General features: G+C 41.7%; 1 long non-coding RNA gene across 1 annotated transcript; it reads left to right on the forward strand.

The window, feature by feature from the left end:
- Nucleotides 1-7,580: 7,580 nt before the first annotated feature.
- On the forward strand, nucleotides 7,581-8,220 carry LOC140581046 (uncharacterized). Its single transcript, XR_011984128.1, has 2 exons — nucleotides 7,581-7,657; nucleotides 7,738-8,220. It is a non-coding gene; the product is annotated as an uncharacterized lncRNA (long non-coding RNA).
- The last annotated feature ends 10,050 nt before the right edge of the window (nucleotides 8,221-18,270 follow it).

An 18,270-nucleotide genomic window follows, 5' to 3' on the forward strand; every position in this document is an offset into this window, starting at 1 on the left:
CTTAACTAATTGGATTTGCCTGCTAAGCCCCGTACTCTAGGGAGGGGGCCGGGGAATAGGATGGGAGGAGATAAAAAATTGTGATCTCTGTATAGTTCTCAGTGTGAACAGAGTAAAACAAAGTATCAGGCGTGTGTTTACCTTTCTGGGAATAGTGCCACTGTACTTTGTTTCTGATGTTACAGGGATGGTTTTGTTTTATCCGGTCAAAGGGATTGTGACACCCAGGAACACAGAGTCCCCCACAGCCAAGGGAGAGTCTGAGTACCAGTGTAGCGTTCCTGACGATTCCCCGGAGGAACCAGAGGCAGAAAGCCTGCCGATTCATGAACAAAGGGTGTGGCGTGGATGCATTATATGATGCGGCGTGACACTGATTAAATCTGGATTCTTATTTTTTGTTACGATAAAGTTCTGATCGACTCAGATATTAAACTTCTTTGTCACATAAAGGACCTGATGAAACACTGTTTAGCGATAAATTCTGAGGACGGGGGCAAACGTGCGACGATGTGAATTTCACAGCCGGGGGTCATCATCCTCATTGCGCTACAAAGTAATCAGGCCTTGGAAATGGCAGATCAGAAGCAGGTGCTCGCTGTAATTTTGTAACTGGTGGAGACACATCGCTTGCACTGCCACCGTGCTTGATTTTGCAATCAGGTTTTTGTAGGTCACCCTCCATATTCCTTTAAACTAAAAAATTAGTTATGCTTTTGCTGCAGATGAGCTTTACTGATGGCGATTCCCCCCACAACAGGGTAAATGTTTGCGGCAAAGAAGAGTTTGTAATGATACGACCAGGCTGACATGATAAGGCGAGTTTCTTTAGATTACATTAAGTATAAACTTGTGTTTTTTTTCCCCAAACTCTCACAATATGGCTGACATTACACAGGATGTTCAACCTTAGCTTCCTGGAGTTGAAAGAGTCAGGCAGAGTTGAACGACATATCAGTCCCTCACCCAGTGATATTCTCATTAATGTCAATTTCACAGGAATCGCCTAAAGGGTAGTTACTCAGTGTATGTGTGTGTGGAATATACCCATATATTATTCAATTACACAGACTTCTCAACATCAAAGAGCTTCGTTTTAGATAACGCGAACTTTAGAATTCATTTCAGGAGTTGACTTTTTGCCCTTCTGTCCTTGCTGAGAAAAATATGGAGATTGTGGGAGGTCAGTCGCAGGTCACAACTATCACTTGTTTTCCGTTTTTATCATGTTTACTCTCAATTAAGTCAGCTGCTGATGGTAATTAAGGACATGTACCAAAAATGACCAGGGTAGCTGTAACATTTTTTGCAGGTAAAGTGAATGAAGAATGATGTTGGCTGACTATGTGCAAACACAAAAGGTAATTGGTGGATAATTTATCGAATTTAAGGTAGTCTGGGTTAAATGTAAGTGAACAAAGATAAAGTCAATTTAAACTGGTGTACTCTGAACTGTGCAGAGAACTGGAGCCGGTATCATAAAGCAGGATTTGTTGCTTAGCCGGATAACTTGTGGGATTTAACATACTCTAGTTTAAATGGACTTTATCTTTGTTCACTTACATTCAACCCAGACTACCTTAAATCTGACAAGTTATCCAGCTAAGCAACAAATCCTGCTTTGTGATACAGGCCCCTGGCTGTATTTTCTGGGTCCTGATTAAGAGAGCTGAGACCCTCCTTCATAGCTCCAGGTAAACGGTGCCATGTTTGTAGTCTCCTAGTGGCTTCACTGAGGGCAAAATATCCACATGGGCCAGTAGCAAAATAGGGTTCCCATGACAAAAATGGTTATATCTTGGAAACGGAATATAATGGAAATAAAATATCAATGCAGGTTCATTCTGAAGACTCTACAGAATCCAATAATACCCAATAAGTAAATCATAAATATCCAAAAGATCTCTTCATGTAGTCCGACCGATGGGACTTCAGGTTACAATTTTTGCTCGGTATGTTTTTAAGGGTTTCAGAGCCAAACTGAAGCCAAATTCATATAATAAAAATTAGTGGTTAGCAGTCATCATTAGCTTCTGCTAATCCACACATCTATGGTCACTTTGATATGGACAATAAAGATTCTGCCACAAAATCCATGCCATCCCCCCCCAAAAGGACCTACCCCTTACTTACATTCTGCACCACCAATGTGCAGGCCGTACTAAATGGAATCAATGTTAGGAAGGCTGCTGGGCAGGAGGGCGCCCCAGACCGTCTGCTCAGGCCCTGTGCTCGACAACTCACCGGAATCTTCCCTGACATATTCAACCTGTCCTTCGCCCAAGCAGCTGTCCCCACATGCCATCCAGTGCCGAAGCATTCCGCAGTCACCGCCCTTTTAAGGCATCTGTGCGAAATAATCAGTTTGTGAAAATGCGAGTCGCCGAAAGACAGATGCTCTCAAAGTATCGAGTCGCATTCCAGGCCACAGCACACAGCTGGAACACTGCAAATCAGATGTTATTCGCAACTTGTGTATAATCTCAGATGTATAAGACATATGAACCACTGCATCAAGACACAGAATAACAAAAAATAATACATCAATCATAAAGGAGAGAAAGAAATCAGAATGTGACTGAGATTTAATGTATGATTCAGGTCAGGCATGCTGTATATCAGTGTATATATTTTTTTTGAAAGTGATTGTTTTTGATTATCCAGACATTATATGCCTTTTTTCAACAAACATGAATTAAGCAGCATGGATGGTTTAACTACTTTCTTGGTTGAAGCAGAATTATTTACCTCATAGTGAAACAGCTGCATACTATAAATCGATAAATAATACCATATATAATCACATTTAATTTCCATGTACAAAATCTAATATCTGAGACAGATCAGAAGTGTCGATGGATTTAAACATTGTTGGTAATACATATAATTTATTGAGCACTAGTACCATGTGAATAATTAACTTGGACAAATGCCACAAATGAATAGCTGTTAAACATGTGGTTTTACATAAATTCTCCTTTGAGAGCTCCTTGTAATACAGCACTTAAATTCTTGCATGAAAATTGTCGGGGAAAAAAGTGCTAATCAGTGGTCAGTGTAAAATAATCACCTTCACGCACCATTAAACAGCCAAAATATTTCCCTTTCTGTAAAAAAAAAATGCCACACGTTTCCAAGTTCAAAATCTTAGATCACCACCCAGCTGAGAGTTTAGCTGAGAAACAAAACACCTCTGTCCGAAGCCGGTCGCAATAATAAGTATTAATATATATAAAAATACAAATTAGTAAGGGTGCCAAAGCGGCGGGGTTACGGCAAGTTTAAACAAATCACACAATCCTTACACGAAGCTCCGGGTAGCTCTATAAACCAATATGGCCGCTTTCCTGGTGAATAGTGCCGCGTGCAAAAGCATCTCGCGGAGATCATCACAGAAATGTGTCGACGGTTGTTGTTTCCCGTGCCCCGCATTTCTTTTCTGGAGCTTTTAGCAGGGATACATATTTTAACTGCGGATCCCGCTGTGCACCCCCACTCGGTTGCCATGGACACCGTAAAGTTGGAAGAGGCGAGCGCTGTGTTGTCTGGCAATCATTTGTCCTGCTGGAGAGATCTGACTTACAGGAAGGTGCACTGCCTAGAATCCATGTCACTGCGCAGGGGAATGAGCTCGCTTGATGGGGAACATCCACCGAGCAGCACCCACCTCAAAGACAAGGGAGGTTTACAATAGACAGCCACTGGCGACACTGTGTCTCTCTGCTGGGCACAGCGGCGCGGGTCAGTGAAACATCCATGCAGTGGCATCATGATGCTGTGCAGCGTCACCACTGCGGCTGTTTGACGAGGTCGTCCTAATTACCACGTTGTCACTGTGACTGCCGGCATGGGTCCTGTCACTGTGCAAATGTTTTTACTGTCCCCAAAGTGTTTGTTATGAAAATACTCAAAAAATGCATCGTCAACATATATCTACCATTATTTAAAAATCATGGTATAAAACAGTATGTGTAACCAGGAGACCATATAACTGCAGATATTCCAGCGTTATCCCAAGACTATTCCAGAAAAATGTTTCAAACCAATCTAATAATTTAGCAGAAAACCCTGGAACGTACTTATTAACCACAATGGAGAGTTTGTATTTCGCTTGTGTTTAATGTTCCATTGTGACCTTTGGGTGTTATTAATCTCCAGGGTACAAACAGTCCCATGTGAAAACTTCCAGAGGATTAAAAAGTCATCATTGTATATTTGTTCATTGATGGCATGCGTAACTTTCTTATAAGGGATGTTCACGAGGCTGTAAGGCAAGGGTGAGAGATGTCAACTGGGTGATCCATGAAGTAGTCAGATGAGCCTCTGGATAATAGGCAAATATCCAATTCCTGGGGTGGGGGGGGGGGGGGGGGGGGTCATAGGCAGTCATTTGGAGGGACTAGGGCCCCCTGGTGCCCCCCATGGCACCAACGCAGGACTCTAAGAAGCACAGGGTATATAACAGGAAAATCTTGGATGGGATGCCAGGTCCGTACATGACAGACACAGACAAATGGTAACTTCTAGATACAAACTTACTGTAGTGGTCAGCAGATCTAGGTTTCATGACAGCAGGAACAAGACGAGGCAGATGGAACAGATGGAGGTAGAAACACGGTGTGGATGGAAAGAAGGCTTTTTTATTAATGGCTTTAAAAAACCAATTTGGCATTCGCACCTCTACCTTTCTGCCGGCTTAGGCACAGACTGAGCTCCTCACACCTTTCACACCTCGCAGTCAGCTCATGGCTGGACACTTATCCAGTGGGAGGTCACCGCATGGAATGATGGGAAGGGGGCCGGGTCAGGTTTACCCAATCCCCTAGCACCGTGCATTACATCACCCAGATACAAGCTGAGAGACTGCAGGGGGACGACACAGAGAGTGCAGGTGCACTCCACACAACACATGAACCCTGAACTGCAGGGCAGCACAGCACCCTTTCTGATCCTTCACGTCGGACAATTATTGTGAGAATGCTCACACTCTCTTACACAATTTGTATTTATTAGCACTTTTACAAAATGGATTTGAGTCAATCTTTATAAAAAACATACTGCGTGTGGGTAAATAATGGGTTTGACAGCAAGTGTAGCCTGACTAATTCTGCAATTAATTTGCCTGAAGAATATGTCTTTTATGCTCTTATTGGGGTGGGGGGAGGCTGATTAACTTCCCGTCACTTGATTCTCACCAGCACTAAACATCATAGCAACACATTTTAAAATGCTTTGACATCACCCCCATTAAAAAGACGCCTCAGTGAAACAATGCACTTGTGGACGGTTAGTGAATCGGACTGTTCCTCATGCCTAGAATGGACTTACAGCCCATACTCATTTCATAGTGTTTGCCTTTGCTTTATACGCAGACATCTCAATGATCCATTCATATTCTATGTCCACTTGTTTTATGAAGGAGTGTCAGGTCGGAGCCTATCCCACAAGGCCGGGAATAACCCAGGACAGGGCAGATACACACACACACACACATACACACACAATTGCAGACACACCATTTCACTTTAGCACATTTTGGGTCTACAGGGAGGAACTGAAAGAAATCTCCCAACAACACAGGGAGAACAGACAGACTGCACCCCTGGAACTGGGGTAGAGACTCGAACCCTGGTCCCAGAGGTGTGCAGTAACAGGGCTGACCACTGCGCCACCCTGACATCAAGGCAATCACATTTGATTTTTATATCCTGAGTTGTACAATATATACTGTGAGTGTGTGTGTGTGTGTGTGTATATATATATATACAGTATATATATATAGAGAGAGAGAGAGAGAGACATAGATAGATAGATAGATAGATAGATAGATAGATACAGTAGATAGATAGATAGATAGATAGATAGATAGATAGATACAGTAGATAGATAGATAGATAGATAGATAGATAGATAGATAGATAGATAGATAGATAGATAGATAGATAGATAGATAGATAGATAGTAACCAATTTGGCTGGTCAACATTAATGTGGGATAAGGATACGTATAGATATCTACTGTATATCATATAATGGAAGTAGTCTATCCATCCATCCATGTAGCCTATGCAGGACATTTAATAAATTTGATATCTGCCATATTCCAGTATAGCTAAATGAAAGTTATTTTACCGTTCATTGCCATTTCATCAACAAGTTGATATGTATTGTGATTTTGGAAATAAAAGTTTAAATAAGCCTCACTTAGAGATACAGGACATGTTCAGGCTAAAAGAGCAGAAGATGAATTTTCATCACTTTAAATCTCACTTGCAGGTACGGCTGTCTTCCAGTTATAGGGACATATGGTAAATACCTGAAACTCTTTCATAGCATCATTTAAATGGATTTAGATCATCCAGCTCTGCAAGCACCTTCATCCATCCAGTTCCCATATCTGTTTATCCAATGCGTGGTCACAGAGTACCAGGGCACAGAGAGCACAGCCTGGACAGGAAGCCAGTCCATCACAGGGCTCACACAAGGGCAGTGTGAAAAGACACTGAGCCCCATAACTCGTGAGAGATCCCAGAGGAGGCCCACACAGAAGCAGAAAGAACATTCATTTAACGAATAAAATACGTAAACCATAATTTGGATTTAGCCAAACTACAGCTTACAGGAAGTCCCCAGGTTAAGGACGTCCGACTTACAGACAGCTCGTACATACAAACTGACTGCCATACCGCCTATTACGTAAAAAATTTGAGCAAAATTCAATGTTTCGTACTAACGACATGCACTCCTTTGTGACGCTCGTGAAAACATTGCGCAGCTTCAGTGCTTCGTCGCCTCGGTGTTCAGTACCGTATAAAGTTACTTTTATTATTGGTGCAAAATTATTATTATGTACTATATCCTTATTTTCCTGACTCACCTACAAATTGGACTTAACAGCAGATTTAGGGAACAGATCTCGTTCGTAACCTGAAGACTGCCTGCACTTAATATATAGATATTAAGTATCATAATAAAATGCAGCTGACTCCCAGCCGAAAGGGAGCTTTTTAATGTGAAAATCTGTGTCTAACTGCAATTCGTTTAAAACGCTATATGTGGCGGAGGAATGACTCATCCAAGGCGGAGTTTAATTGCATATCCCTTCCTTAAATAACCCGTTAGGGCCATTCATCAAACCGCCCACCGCCCGCCGTTTGTCCCGCAACGTCCACGCCGATCTGCAGCACTTCCCCAGCGCACACACAAGGGTGTATTTAAAAACACGTGGAATACAAAATGCATTTATGCAACAGAACTAATTTTATTTGTGCTGATATAAAACTGTGTGATATTGGTGGAACTTTCCTGGCACCTCCTCTGGTATTTAGGGTCCTTCCCACATTATACAGAAAACACAGGATGCTACTTCATCACTGGCTGCTTATATACAAACACACACGCACACCAACACCTACCATGTATAACTCTGCATCTTCAGCTGTGTATCTCTGATTGGCTCCTGCTGGTTTGAATCCAGCCTATGGCAGAATAGTTACGTGTCCCTTGGGCCCTTAAGCAAGTCCATTAATCCCCCGAAGTGCTTCAGGGGCAGCAGATAAATAGCTGACCCTGTGTTTAGACCCTGAGTCTCACTTCTACCATCACATCTGAGTCTCACGGCAGAGCATGATGGGAAATGTAAAAAGAAACATTCCGATGTACTTGGCCTTTCGCAAATGGCAAATTAAGTGTCATTTCAGTCACCGATTCACCAGGAAACTTTGTCTTTGGATTGTAGGAGGGAGTCGGAGGATCCAGTGAAGACATAGGAAGATGTACAGGAAGTGATAAGAACTGAGAAGGAGCCCGATTACAGCCCAGGATCACACAGCTACCCGCTGAGGCTCCGTACTGTCCATCAAAAGCAAAGCAATGCAAAATGTCAAAGCCCTCAACGGCGCTTTGAGGCTCCTCCGTCAGTCTGCTCCCTTAATTCTCCCTTGCATTCCCTGACCTCCATTTTTTGGTCTGCAGCTATGATGAGGAAGCCCCCGAGGAACTCGAAAGGCCGCCGACGCTGGGAATGCAGAGGAAGCTCAGATTTCCGGCTCTCTGAGGAGGTCACAGATTCTACTGGATGCGGAAATAGATTTTCACGTCTGGTTCTCGGCTCCTCAAGCTCCCCCCCCCCCGTCAGGGCAGAACCTGTTGAAAGAGTTCAGCCCCAGCAGTGATTAAATGTGTCTTGCGATGAGACTATTAATAAATGTGTTTGACCAGACTTCTCTTTGACCTTTGTTGGCATAAAAGTCATAGCAGACAAGTAACTGAAGCAAACGGGAAAGGTAATTTGTTGCATATTCATTCATTTATTCAATATTTTTTTTACAAAACTTTTTACTACGTTACAGAAGGAAATTTGGCTTTATTGCACTTACTGATATGCTGGTTTTCTAATTTTCAAAGACACTGTTTGTGCTCTATAAAATGTAATTCATGCAAGGATATTTTAACTCCTATAGACCTATTAACTATAAATAGAGCTTCAAAATGTCTGTTAGTCTGATCGCACGCCTGTTCTCATTTCGTTTTGAAGGTCAATTATTTTCTTAATATTATAGACATAAATTAAACCCTGGTTCCTTTAGGTCTGCTCGTATGTAGAGAAGGGAAGTGAATAATCCAAAAAATGGTTGGATATTGGTTAAGAACTTAGAGAAATACTCTCTAAATTGTCCTTTTTAAGGCGACAAAGGCAATATTCACTAGAGGCAAAAAATAACAATAATAAGGGACAGAGTTTACCTACAAAATAAGATGAAATGTGACACCATATTTAGCAGCGATTGTACAAGATGACAGAAAAAGTATATATTGTACTGGAGATTCGGAAGGGGCGGGGAAAGTTACGCTTTAAAGTTCAGGTTGAGCCATTGTAATGCCCTTTGCATTTTAGCATTGCTTTTATATAGCTACTTTATTTATTTATTGCTTCGTCGCTCATCTGCCGATCCGAACGCATTTTTCGGTACACCGTAGTTTGCTTAAAGTCCAAACAGCATCTGCTGGGTTTAGAAACCATGTGACAAATGACCAGAAGAGGCTGTTTATCATGCAGGTAATTAGGTCATTACCAGTGACACGGTACTCAGTAAAGCATAGCGCTTGTTACTGTTTAGTCACTCGCATGCCCGAAGCGTAGCAGCTGTAAAAGCAGCGCAGAAAAGGGGAGAAAATCGATACTATATTACCTCAATTAAACTTGCGTAGCCGCTGTGGTCCCCAGCCTATTGCACGGCGAAGACCACATTTCAGGCAGTTCATTAACTTCTGATAAGTCTTGCGATAAACTTATAATTGGGGTGATTTTTCAGTGCGTTTGTTACCTGATCAGCGCCCGCTCCGATATTTCTAACCCATTTACTCTGAAACAGTGACCGCCAGTGCTGACGGCCAGGATAAAGTAAATACTGTCAGCCTTTGCCAGCCTGCCTGCTGTTTAATGCAAACTATAGAAGTACATATTCGCCAACATTATGCCAATGGCGTCTCTCCCCTGGCTGTGTATCGGACACATATGGAGATTCACAGAATGTAAAGGCAAACTCTGGCTTGGGGGAATGTAAAGAGCTGAACTATGTTGGATTCGAATGATGGTGATTTCTTCATTAAACCAAACTAGTTATATTAACTCGTTAAAAGTCAGTTAAAAGGCTGATTTAGGAATTCACAAATTACCTTTTAAAGATTACCTTTTAAAATTGAATGGGACGTTGGCTGGTGGCCAGGACATTTTCATTTAGTGTTAATGGAATAGAACTGGAGGGGAAAAGACATCGATGGCCAGAGAAAGGACACAAAGAAAGGTAGGGGGGCAAAGTCCCAAAAGTGTGGACAAGCATATTTCACTGGACTTCTTTTGTCCAACTATTACTGTAATTAATTATACCATATTGTTATTATTATTATTATTATTATTATTATTATTATTATTATTATTCTGCAAAGAGTTGGCACCCTGTCCTGGGACAGGCTCTGGATCAGTGACCCTGAGTTGAATAAGCAGGTATAGAAAATGCATTATTAATCCACCCATTTTGTGTAACAGCTTGTCCCACTCAGGGAAACCAGGAGCTCTATGGGCACAAGAAAGGGAACAACCCAGGATGGGGTGCCAACCCATCACAGGGCACACTGGCACACTGTTCACTCACACTGGCACACCTGTGGGCAATTTGGTAACTCCAATTAGCCTCAGCATGTTTTTGGACTGGGGGGGTGACCAGAGTACCCAGAGGAAACCCACACACACGGAACCCTGGTGGAGGCTCGAGCACAGGGCCCCAAGGTGTGAGACCACAGTGCTAACCACCGTATTACCATGCTGTCCCTTGTTGTTTTCACTAATAATAATAATAATATGCATTATTATTATGATTTAATAATAATTATTATACTTATTATCAGTAGTAGTAGTATTCAGTAGTTTAAGGCTGGTGTGCATGGTTCTCTGTACGTGCTTTTCATGCCAATCCCGCATGAGTTATTACATGTGACATGATTAATTTTTAATATTCGCTTTTATTTTTAGCTGGGTGTTGTTACTTGCATCAGCAGTACCTTCAGCTCGATGTGCAGATATAAATGACTGCAAATATAATAATAAACATCCAGGAGAGATTAGCATCGTATATTGATTGCTCTGAAACGCTGGCGACGGCACGCGGTGGAACATTAACCTTTAATTCAAAAGGCATTTGTTGCCTCCGATCCTTTACGGTGAATTTCATTTGAACTCCTGCCACAAAAAAATGAATAGAGTATAGAAGCCGGTGAAGACCTTTGGGAGGATTTTCTGTTTTCCCTCTCATTTATGTGACATAATGCATCTGATAAAAATATAATAACATGCATATTGCGGTTGTTGGCACGCGGCCAAACAGTGAGATGTCAGAAATGGAGGATGAGCCACACGGTCACAGAAAGAACGGGCAGGATTTAAATCCCAGTGGATGGGTTTGTTCTATAAATGCGTGAAGGGAGCCATTTCACTTATGTATATTCCTTTCATTTTTGGCGTTATGCATTTGAGAAATATATTACATAATACATAAGCAATATTTTTAAAAAGCACAATGAATACTAAACTATACAACCTTTCCTATCTCTGTGGCTTTGTGTCCTGTTTAGAAAGCCGGCGCGTTGACTACATAGGATACTGACTCTCACACCGTCTGATTTTTACTGTGAAGCCCAATTGTTGCTCCAATTCAAACAAGCCTTATGGTTCCTTATAGCTCCTCAGCCCAAACCGAATCCGTTCTGAGCGCATCTGAGTAAAATCTGTTCAGGTCTGATGTTTATAAATGCACGCACACGCACCTTGTTTACCCTGTCAGAAATATTAAGGAGTTTTTCTGAGAAATGTTGCACCGGATTTACCTATAGCGGGGAACGGCAAATCCATCAGAGACCAGGCCACATGCGTCGCGACACGGCGACGGGACAGATCTGAAATGAAACCGTGAACAAACAGAGTGGCGACACGCTAACAGTGGCCCTGCAGTGCCGTGCATCCCGAAAGCAGCAGAATGGAGGGCGACTGGCGAAGAGCACAAGGAAAAAGGATACAGCATGTGTAATGCATGAGTGTGCCAGGTAACAGGAACAACTCTGGAATAGATTCTGTGACTTATTATTTCTTTAATAAAATACTACTGAAGGTTTTGAGCTTTGAGGCTTGGCATTGTTATTATGTATTGCTTTGCTTTGTTTACTTCTGGAGAAGCTCTCATCAATATGAAATCTGAATTCAATATAAACTTTTTTTTTCTCTGATATTATTCAATTTGAAGGAATATTCCAAACCACAATTACCTTTGATAAATGGCATAATATTACTCTGATATTATGATAAATGCTATGAGAATTACTTATGAGGAGCACATGGGGTGTGTAACTGTGAAATTTGATAAATTACAATTTCTTTCAGAACATTTGTTGGAAAAAAAAAACAGCACTAAATCGGATCCCTGTAGCGTACTGAGTACACGCTCCCTCATCCTCACACACACCCACACACACACACAGAGTGTGCAACAGTATTGTCTCATCTATGCAGTAACAGAGTATTATACTCTACTGCTGGAAAAATAATAACAAAACTAATATCAGAAATAGTAAAAAACAACAAACTGAAATAAAGCACATCAGTTTATTTAAAATGCAGAGTAGGACCTTAATTTTGGCAAAAACATTACAGGTAAACATAATGGGACCATTTTCTTTCTTTCTAATCCATCCATTTTTGCATGACCCCTTATCCAGAACAGGTTCATGGCGAGGTAGGAGATATCCTGGATGCCAGTCCATCACAGGGCACTGGGCTGGGGTGCAGCCTGGATGGGATGCCAGCCCATCACGGACACGCACTGCTTGAGGAGACCCACACCGGTATGCGGAGAGCATGCAAACTCCACGCACACACATACAGAGCTGGGGGAAGGATTCAGACCCCAAATTGGCCACTCACTCTGCACCGGCAGCAGCCTCGATACACGCGAAAAATATCACGAAGATTTTTCAAAGTGGAAAATTCCTCTCCCAGCAAAACAAATCCAGATGTGTGTGTTTCTTTTTGACTAGCTGTAGTACATCAAGAAGCTTGGTCTGCAAAGGTGAGGAGACAAGAATCAGGAGCCAAGAGAGGTTTATTTGCCGCTAGAATTCTTAAACACATGGCATCTCCATTCTGTAGGTAACAAGATCTACAGCATTAGGATGAGTTGGCAATAGGAAAAAATATAGCAGTGCAGCAAAAGGACAGTAAATAACAGTAACGGTAATGTAAGAGCAAAGCAATATAAAGAGCAATAGACGACAGCAAAGTGGCACGGAGCTCCATCTGCGAAACGTGCCTCCCCAGGACCCCGCCTGCTGCCCTAGACACTGCCTGCACAGCACTTTAATTCTCCTATGCAGGGTTATCATCCGTGCATTACCACGGTCTTTAAATATATTTGTACTCACTCCAAAGTGTAAATTATGCTGGTAAGCCTAATTTCCTCAGGGGAGATAAGGCGCTTGCAGTCTATAGGAAGAAGGAAAGGCTTTCAAACGCTGGCCGTCAAGCCCAAAGGCAGAAGCACTGATGAGCTGACCAATAAAAATGGCAGAAAAAGTGGGACATCGGAAAAAAAAAAAAAAGACAGAGACCCCCCCCCCCACACACACACACACACGCCTCTCTCTGGCTCATTCTCACTCTCCCTTTGCCTTTGATAAAAGGTGGCACAAGTCAGTGAGGGAGTTTGAAACAAGCTACACATTAATATTTTAAAAAGGGCATCTCCGCGTTTGATGTGCGGACCTTTATGCAAATGAAGGAGCTGAAAAAGGTCCCAGCGGAGATTCGGTTGCTTTATTCTGCGTTCTTGATTTTTTCTTGATAAATCTAAATGAACTTCTCATACTCCCTCGGCTGTCCTGTGTGCTGAAACTTAAACTCTGTGTCCCCCCCCCCCCCCCCGCTCTATGTGAGTGTTTGTGTATCGGGCGGGTGGTTCTGGGAGTAGGAGACATGTCTTTCAGTACATTGACGCAGATAGCTAGATAGATTTGTTATGCTTAATGTAACACATTAGACTATTACAATCACTGTGTCAAGATAACAGATGCAGATCCTGAAGACTGTTGGCAATATGCTGTGCACCAAAAATAACGAGGGGCGTAAATGGTGTTCATCGTAACTTGATGAAACCTAATGGGACACTGGGAATTCAGTCATCAGCATTTATATTTGTGCAAACCTGATTAGAATTATAGTTAGTAAATGATGTGCATTATAATGTAAATGGCCCATTTACTCTTTCCTTAATGTGTGTTTAGAAGTGATATAATTTACTTGATTATTTTGAGGAGCCCTGTGTATCTGCAAAAGCTTACGGGCGTCCTCACAGAAAAGAAAAGAGGTTCGAGAGCTAATTACGGGCAGGATGTAAGAGGGAAAGTAAGGAAAGGGATGTTAAGGCTGTGTGCCGAGGCGAGGCGGAGTTCTAAAGCCGTCAGAAAGCACTGGAAGAGCACTGCGCTGGCCTCTGGATGACTCGCAGCCCTGCCTTCTCATTGGTGATTTCTGACTTTACGAATTATCAGTGCATAATGAAAAACTTGCACACCACTGGGAAAAAAGTTCCACTGACTATATATATACATATAGATATATACACACACACATATATACATATATAATACAAATCACATAAGTTTTGGTTCATGGCATTTAAATATGTCAAGTAAGAAAACACACTACAAAAACATTTGGATGTGTTACATAATCCTTTCCAGGGAATACTCGTGATAAGTTAGTGTCTTGTTGCCGGAAATGTTGCGTAAGGCCGATGACATTAGTTGACCTGTCACACGATGCACTTCCATAGCACGCTGGCAATCCCAGCTAATAAACACAATACAGTACGTATGTGTACCTACACACATGTGCTCTGCATGTCAACTCAAGTTAAGTGCGGCTTTATTGTCACACCAACTATATACAGTTAAACAACATGCAGCGACACAAAATAAGTTCTCCAGGACTGCAGTGCTACTTATATACATGAAGTGCGGAGATAGACGAGGACAAGTGCAAAAAAAAATAAAATCAAGGTATGACAACATCAACACATAAGATATGTAAGGATTTCGCAGTGTTTGTAATGCAGGCGGTGATGACAGTGGCAGAGCTACACATGGCCAGTACCTCAGTCAGAGGCAACCGCACCTCAGAAATGTTTCCTCTGCAGTTGAGAAATGCAAACGTGAGGCCAAAAATGATCACTGATCATGGGGTGTGGGGGGGGGGGGCATTTGTTGTGCCTTCTTACATCTTACGGCAACCTTTACCAACAAGTCAAACCGAAATCACAATTTCACAAGCACATTTTTATCTCTGCAGTAGACTGGTTTGGCCTAACATTGGAAGCTCATGATACCACACTTATGGGAAACACATGGGTACCCCCGACCCCCCCTCGGTCAGACACTATCGAGCTGTATATACTCAGCTCTGGTGTCACATGCATGTTTCTCTTCTACGCCTCCCAATAATTTTGGGTTTTTTTGGTGGAAAATGTGGGCTGGAAACGCAGTGGCTCCGTCATCTGTGATGTGTGTCACTGCGATGTGTGTCACTGCGATGTGTGTCACTGCGATGAAAAATGCAGGATCTGAAAAGCTGGGCGGCCACAGATAATGGGTTTAATGTGAATCGGGTGTGTGATACGACAGTCATTTAGCAGAACATTTCGGTCAGGTTCAGTCGTTCACCGCGATGCTTCTAGACACTAACCTAAAAAAAGGCTTTTCTCCTGGCATCTTAAACATGGGGGTTTTTTCCTCCTGAATAATGGGTGGTCAGATAAAACAGACAAGACCTAAGGATTATTCATGCATAAGCATGAAATATAATGCCTTTGCACTGGTATATTTTTAGCTGTGTGAAAATCACACATTCAACTAAAACATCCACACTTAAAAGTCAGTCTTCCTTGCATCGAATGCATACAAAAATGAAGACGCGAGTTTTTTAGAAATCGTGCCCAACCAGCACTGGAGATGTTGTTCTGCTGGCATCAGACTTCAAAGAACTTCCTACCTACGTGGAACTCTGCGGTTTTATTTGACGCCGGTGTTTCATTGTGATGCATCCTCATGTGTGTGTAGCCAGAGAGTGATCAGACCTAATCACTTTGATCACAGCAGTAATGTACATTTACATTCGGACTGGAGGGATGAATGTTGTTATGTAGAGATCAGAGCAAATCGCGGCTCAGGAGATAATAGGAGTTAACGATGAGCATAACTCGCATCTGACATCAATCAACATGATTCTGACATCTTACTTTAACTAGGCATGAATCTATATCTGGGCCAATCTGCACGCTTTGTTCCTTTAAAAAATGCATTTGAAATACTGAAAGTAAGCCCAAGCCCACGACCATTTTATTGTTCAGCTTTTAATGTTAACGAGGGCACTCATGATTCTTTCTTGATCAGATGGGGAGGGGGGGGGGGGCTGCCTGGGACACCCTCAAAGGCTGCCTGCAGTTTCATTGATGCCACCCAGCTAAGCATAAACAGCATTGGCTGAAATGTGCGTAATGGAAAGAGAGCGGTGTTCTGAGACACAAGAAAGCGAGAGAGAAGAGAGAATCATCTCCTTCATCCCCTGCGTGATTCTTCTTAAGGTTTAATTGAGGGTACACACTTATGTATTTGTTTGACTGCTATTCATTCTCTGAGTATTGCTTCTCTGATTTAAATAATCTTTATATATCCATGTGGCAGGCCTGTTTCAAACATCCTGTATTAATGTACTGGGCTTTTACTCTGCTGTTTTCACAATTTTGCAAATTCCCTCTAGATTTGATCCATTACAAATACATTGTACAGCTACAGAAAAAATGGTACTCATTCCGCACGCATGCAGTAATGAGTCTTGGTGTCAGTATTTCCTGTATTCAGCAAGCACAGAAATTTTAAGTCTGGTAATAGAACTGTGATTGGTTTCCTAATGCAGCATAATGTAATAAGAACCAGACTCGTATTACAGATACGGCTTTAATCAGGAAACCCATGCCTGAAGATTACTGATGAAATAAGAAAGTGATGGCACTTCAAAAATAAGGCGACTGACCAGCAAACAGATAATGGAACGGAAAGGCTTGAAACTGTCTGAGACCATGTTTTATGCAAATGGATTTTCGACAGCTATTTTAAATGTCTGGAGGCCAAAAGATGACAGGGGTTTGTGACAGAAAGACAGAGCGCTGAAAAGATAAGTGCTGGCGATCTGGACAATGGCGGCGCTGCGCCTCGCCGTGCTCCACAGACGTCGCCATGACACTGATTAATGATGTCATAATGACTACACATATTTCACGGGCTGTTTGCTTTGCGGGGCAGAAGGTTCCGGAGAACCTACAAACACAAGATCAGCTCAGAGCCTAACGTGGGAAGCGTTTGCAGCCGGGGAATCACTTTCCATCAAAAGCGTGAGCAACAAAATAGCACATTCTGTTTTTCGGTGTATCTCAGGTAAGGTCTGCAAGCGTTGTGTACAACTTCAATGGGCACAACATTTAGCTGCAACCAAAGGACAGTTCCCTGGCCGCTGAACAGCTTTCTACAGTTCAATATGTTCAACCTTTACAGATAGATTTCACTTGATGTATTTCTTTCTTGTGATAGTAAATGTTGCACATTTTTAAGTGCATAACACAAGAAACCCTAAAATGAAAAGAAATATATTCACTATCCTCACATTCCTGCCTTTTACGACTTTGAAACATTAAATGCACTTGGGGTTACACAATAACAGGAGCATGTAATTGTGTGAAATTGTGCAAAGATAGCACTCTGAAGAGCCACAAGAATCCCACAATTGGTGAGACTGTAAGGTTATTCTCAATAAATTCTCAGTAATGGCACTATATTTTACTGTACACAACAGTACTGTAGGCTACGTGGGTATATTTCGGGGGGGTGGGAGGGGGTGGGATTGCTACAAAAACTAACAAATGATCCCTTGTCAAGAAAAAGAAAATATGATTTAAATAACCCTTGCAACCCTGCCCAAAATGGAGTGGGGAAAATGAATGGATTTGAAAGAAAATGGATGGATTTGAAAGAAAAAATGTAATTAATAAGAAATGTAATTATTTCTCACCCAGTATTTAGTAGACAAGATCATTTCTTTGTAAGTCAAGTACATAAGCCAAAACCAGGTAAAACAAAACAACTCAAAAACACAGAAAATAGTTTCTGCCATATATACAAAAATGCCCCCGAAAATTAAATTACCGCATGGCATAAAAATACAGTTATGTACTATAGAAGTGCTGAAATATTTACTGGTAAACATAATAGAAATAATTTAGTTAGTTTTGTGTTTAGCTTTTTTTTTTTATTTTTACAAATCAGTTATAATTTACTATGTGACTTGGAATTCTGGAATGGATTACTATTTTATGTTAACAAAGTCTGGATTTCATCATGTGAAACATGATATAGCTTTAAAAAAATATAAATATTTCACCGGAGCATTGAAACTAGTTTCTGAAAAACAATATAGTCATTAACTGAAGCATTCATTCTAGGTCCTCTTAGTGACTAAATAGTGAATGCAAATGCGATTCAGTCACGCATCTGGAAGGTCTTTTAATCATGTGGAAACAGCTGACATTGAACTGTTTTCTTATTTATATAATGGGGGGAAAAAACTAAAGTAGTCGAGGCACCAGCATACATACAGGTGGAAAAATGAGACCCAGTA

The sequence above is a fragment of the Paramormyrops kingsleyae genome, chromosome 19 (assembly GCF_048594095.1).
Source record: "Paramormyrops kingsleyae isolate MSU_618 chromosome 19, PKINGS_0.4, whole genome shotgun sequence".
Taxonomy (NCBI): Eukaryota; Metazoa; Chordata; class Actinopteri; order Osteoglossiformes; family Mormyridae; genus Paramormyrops; species Paramormyrops kingsleyae.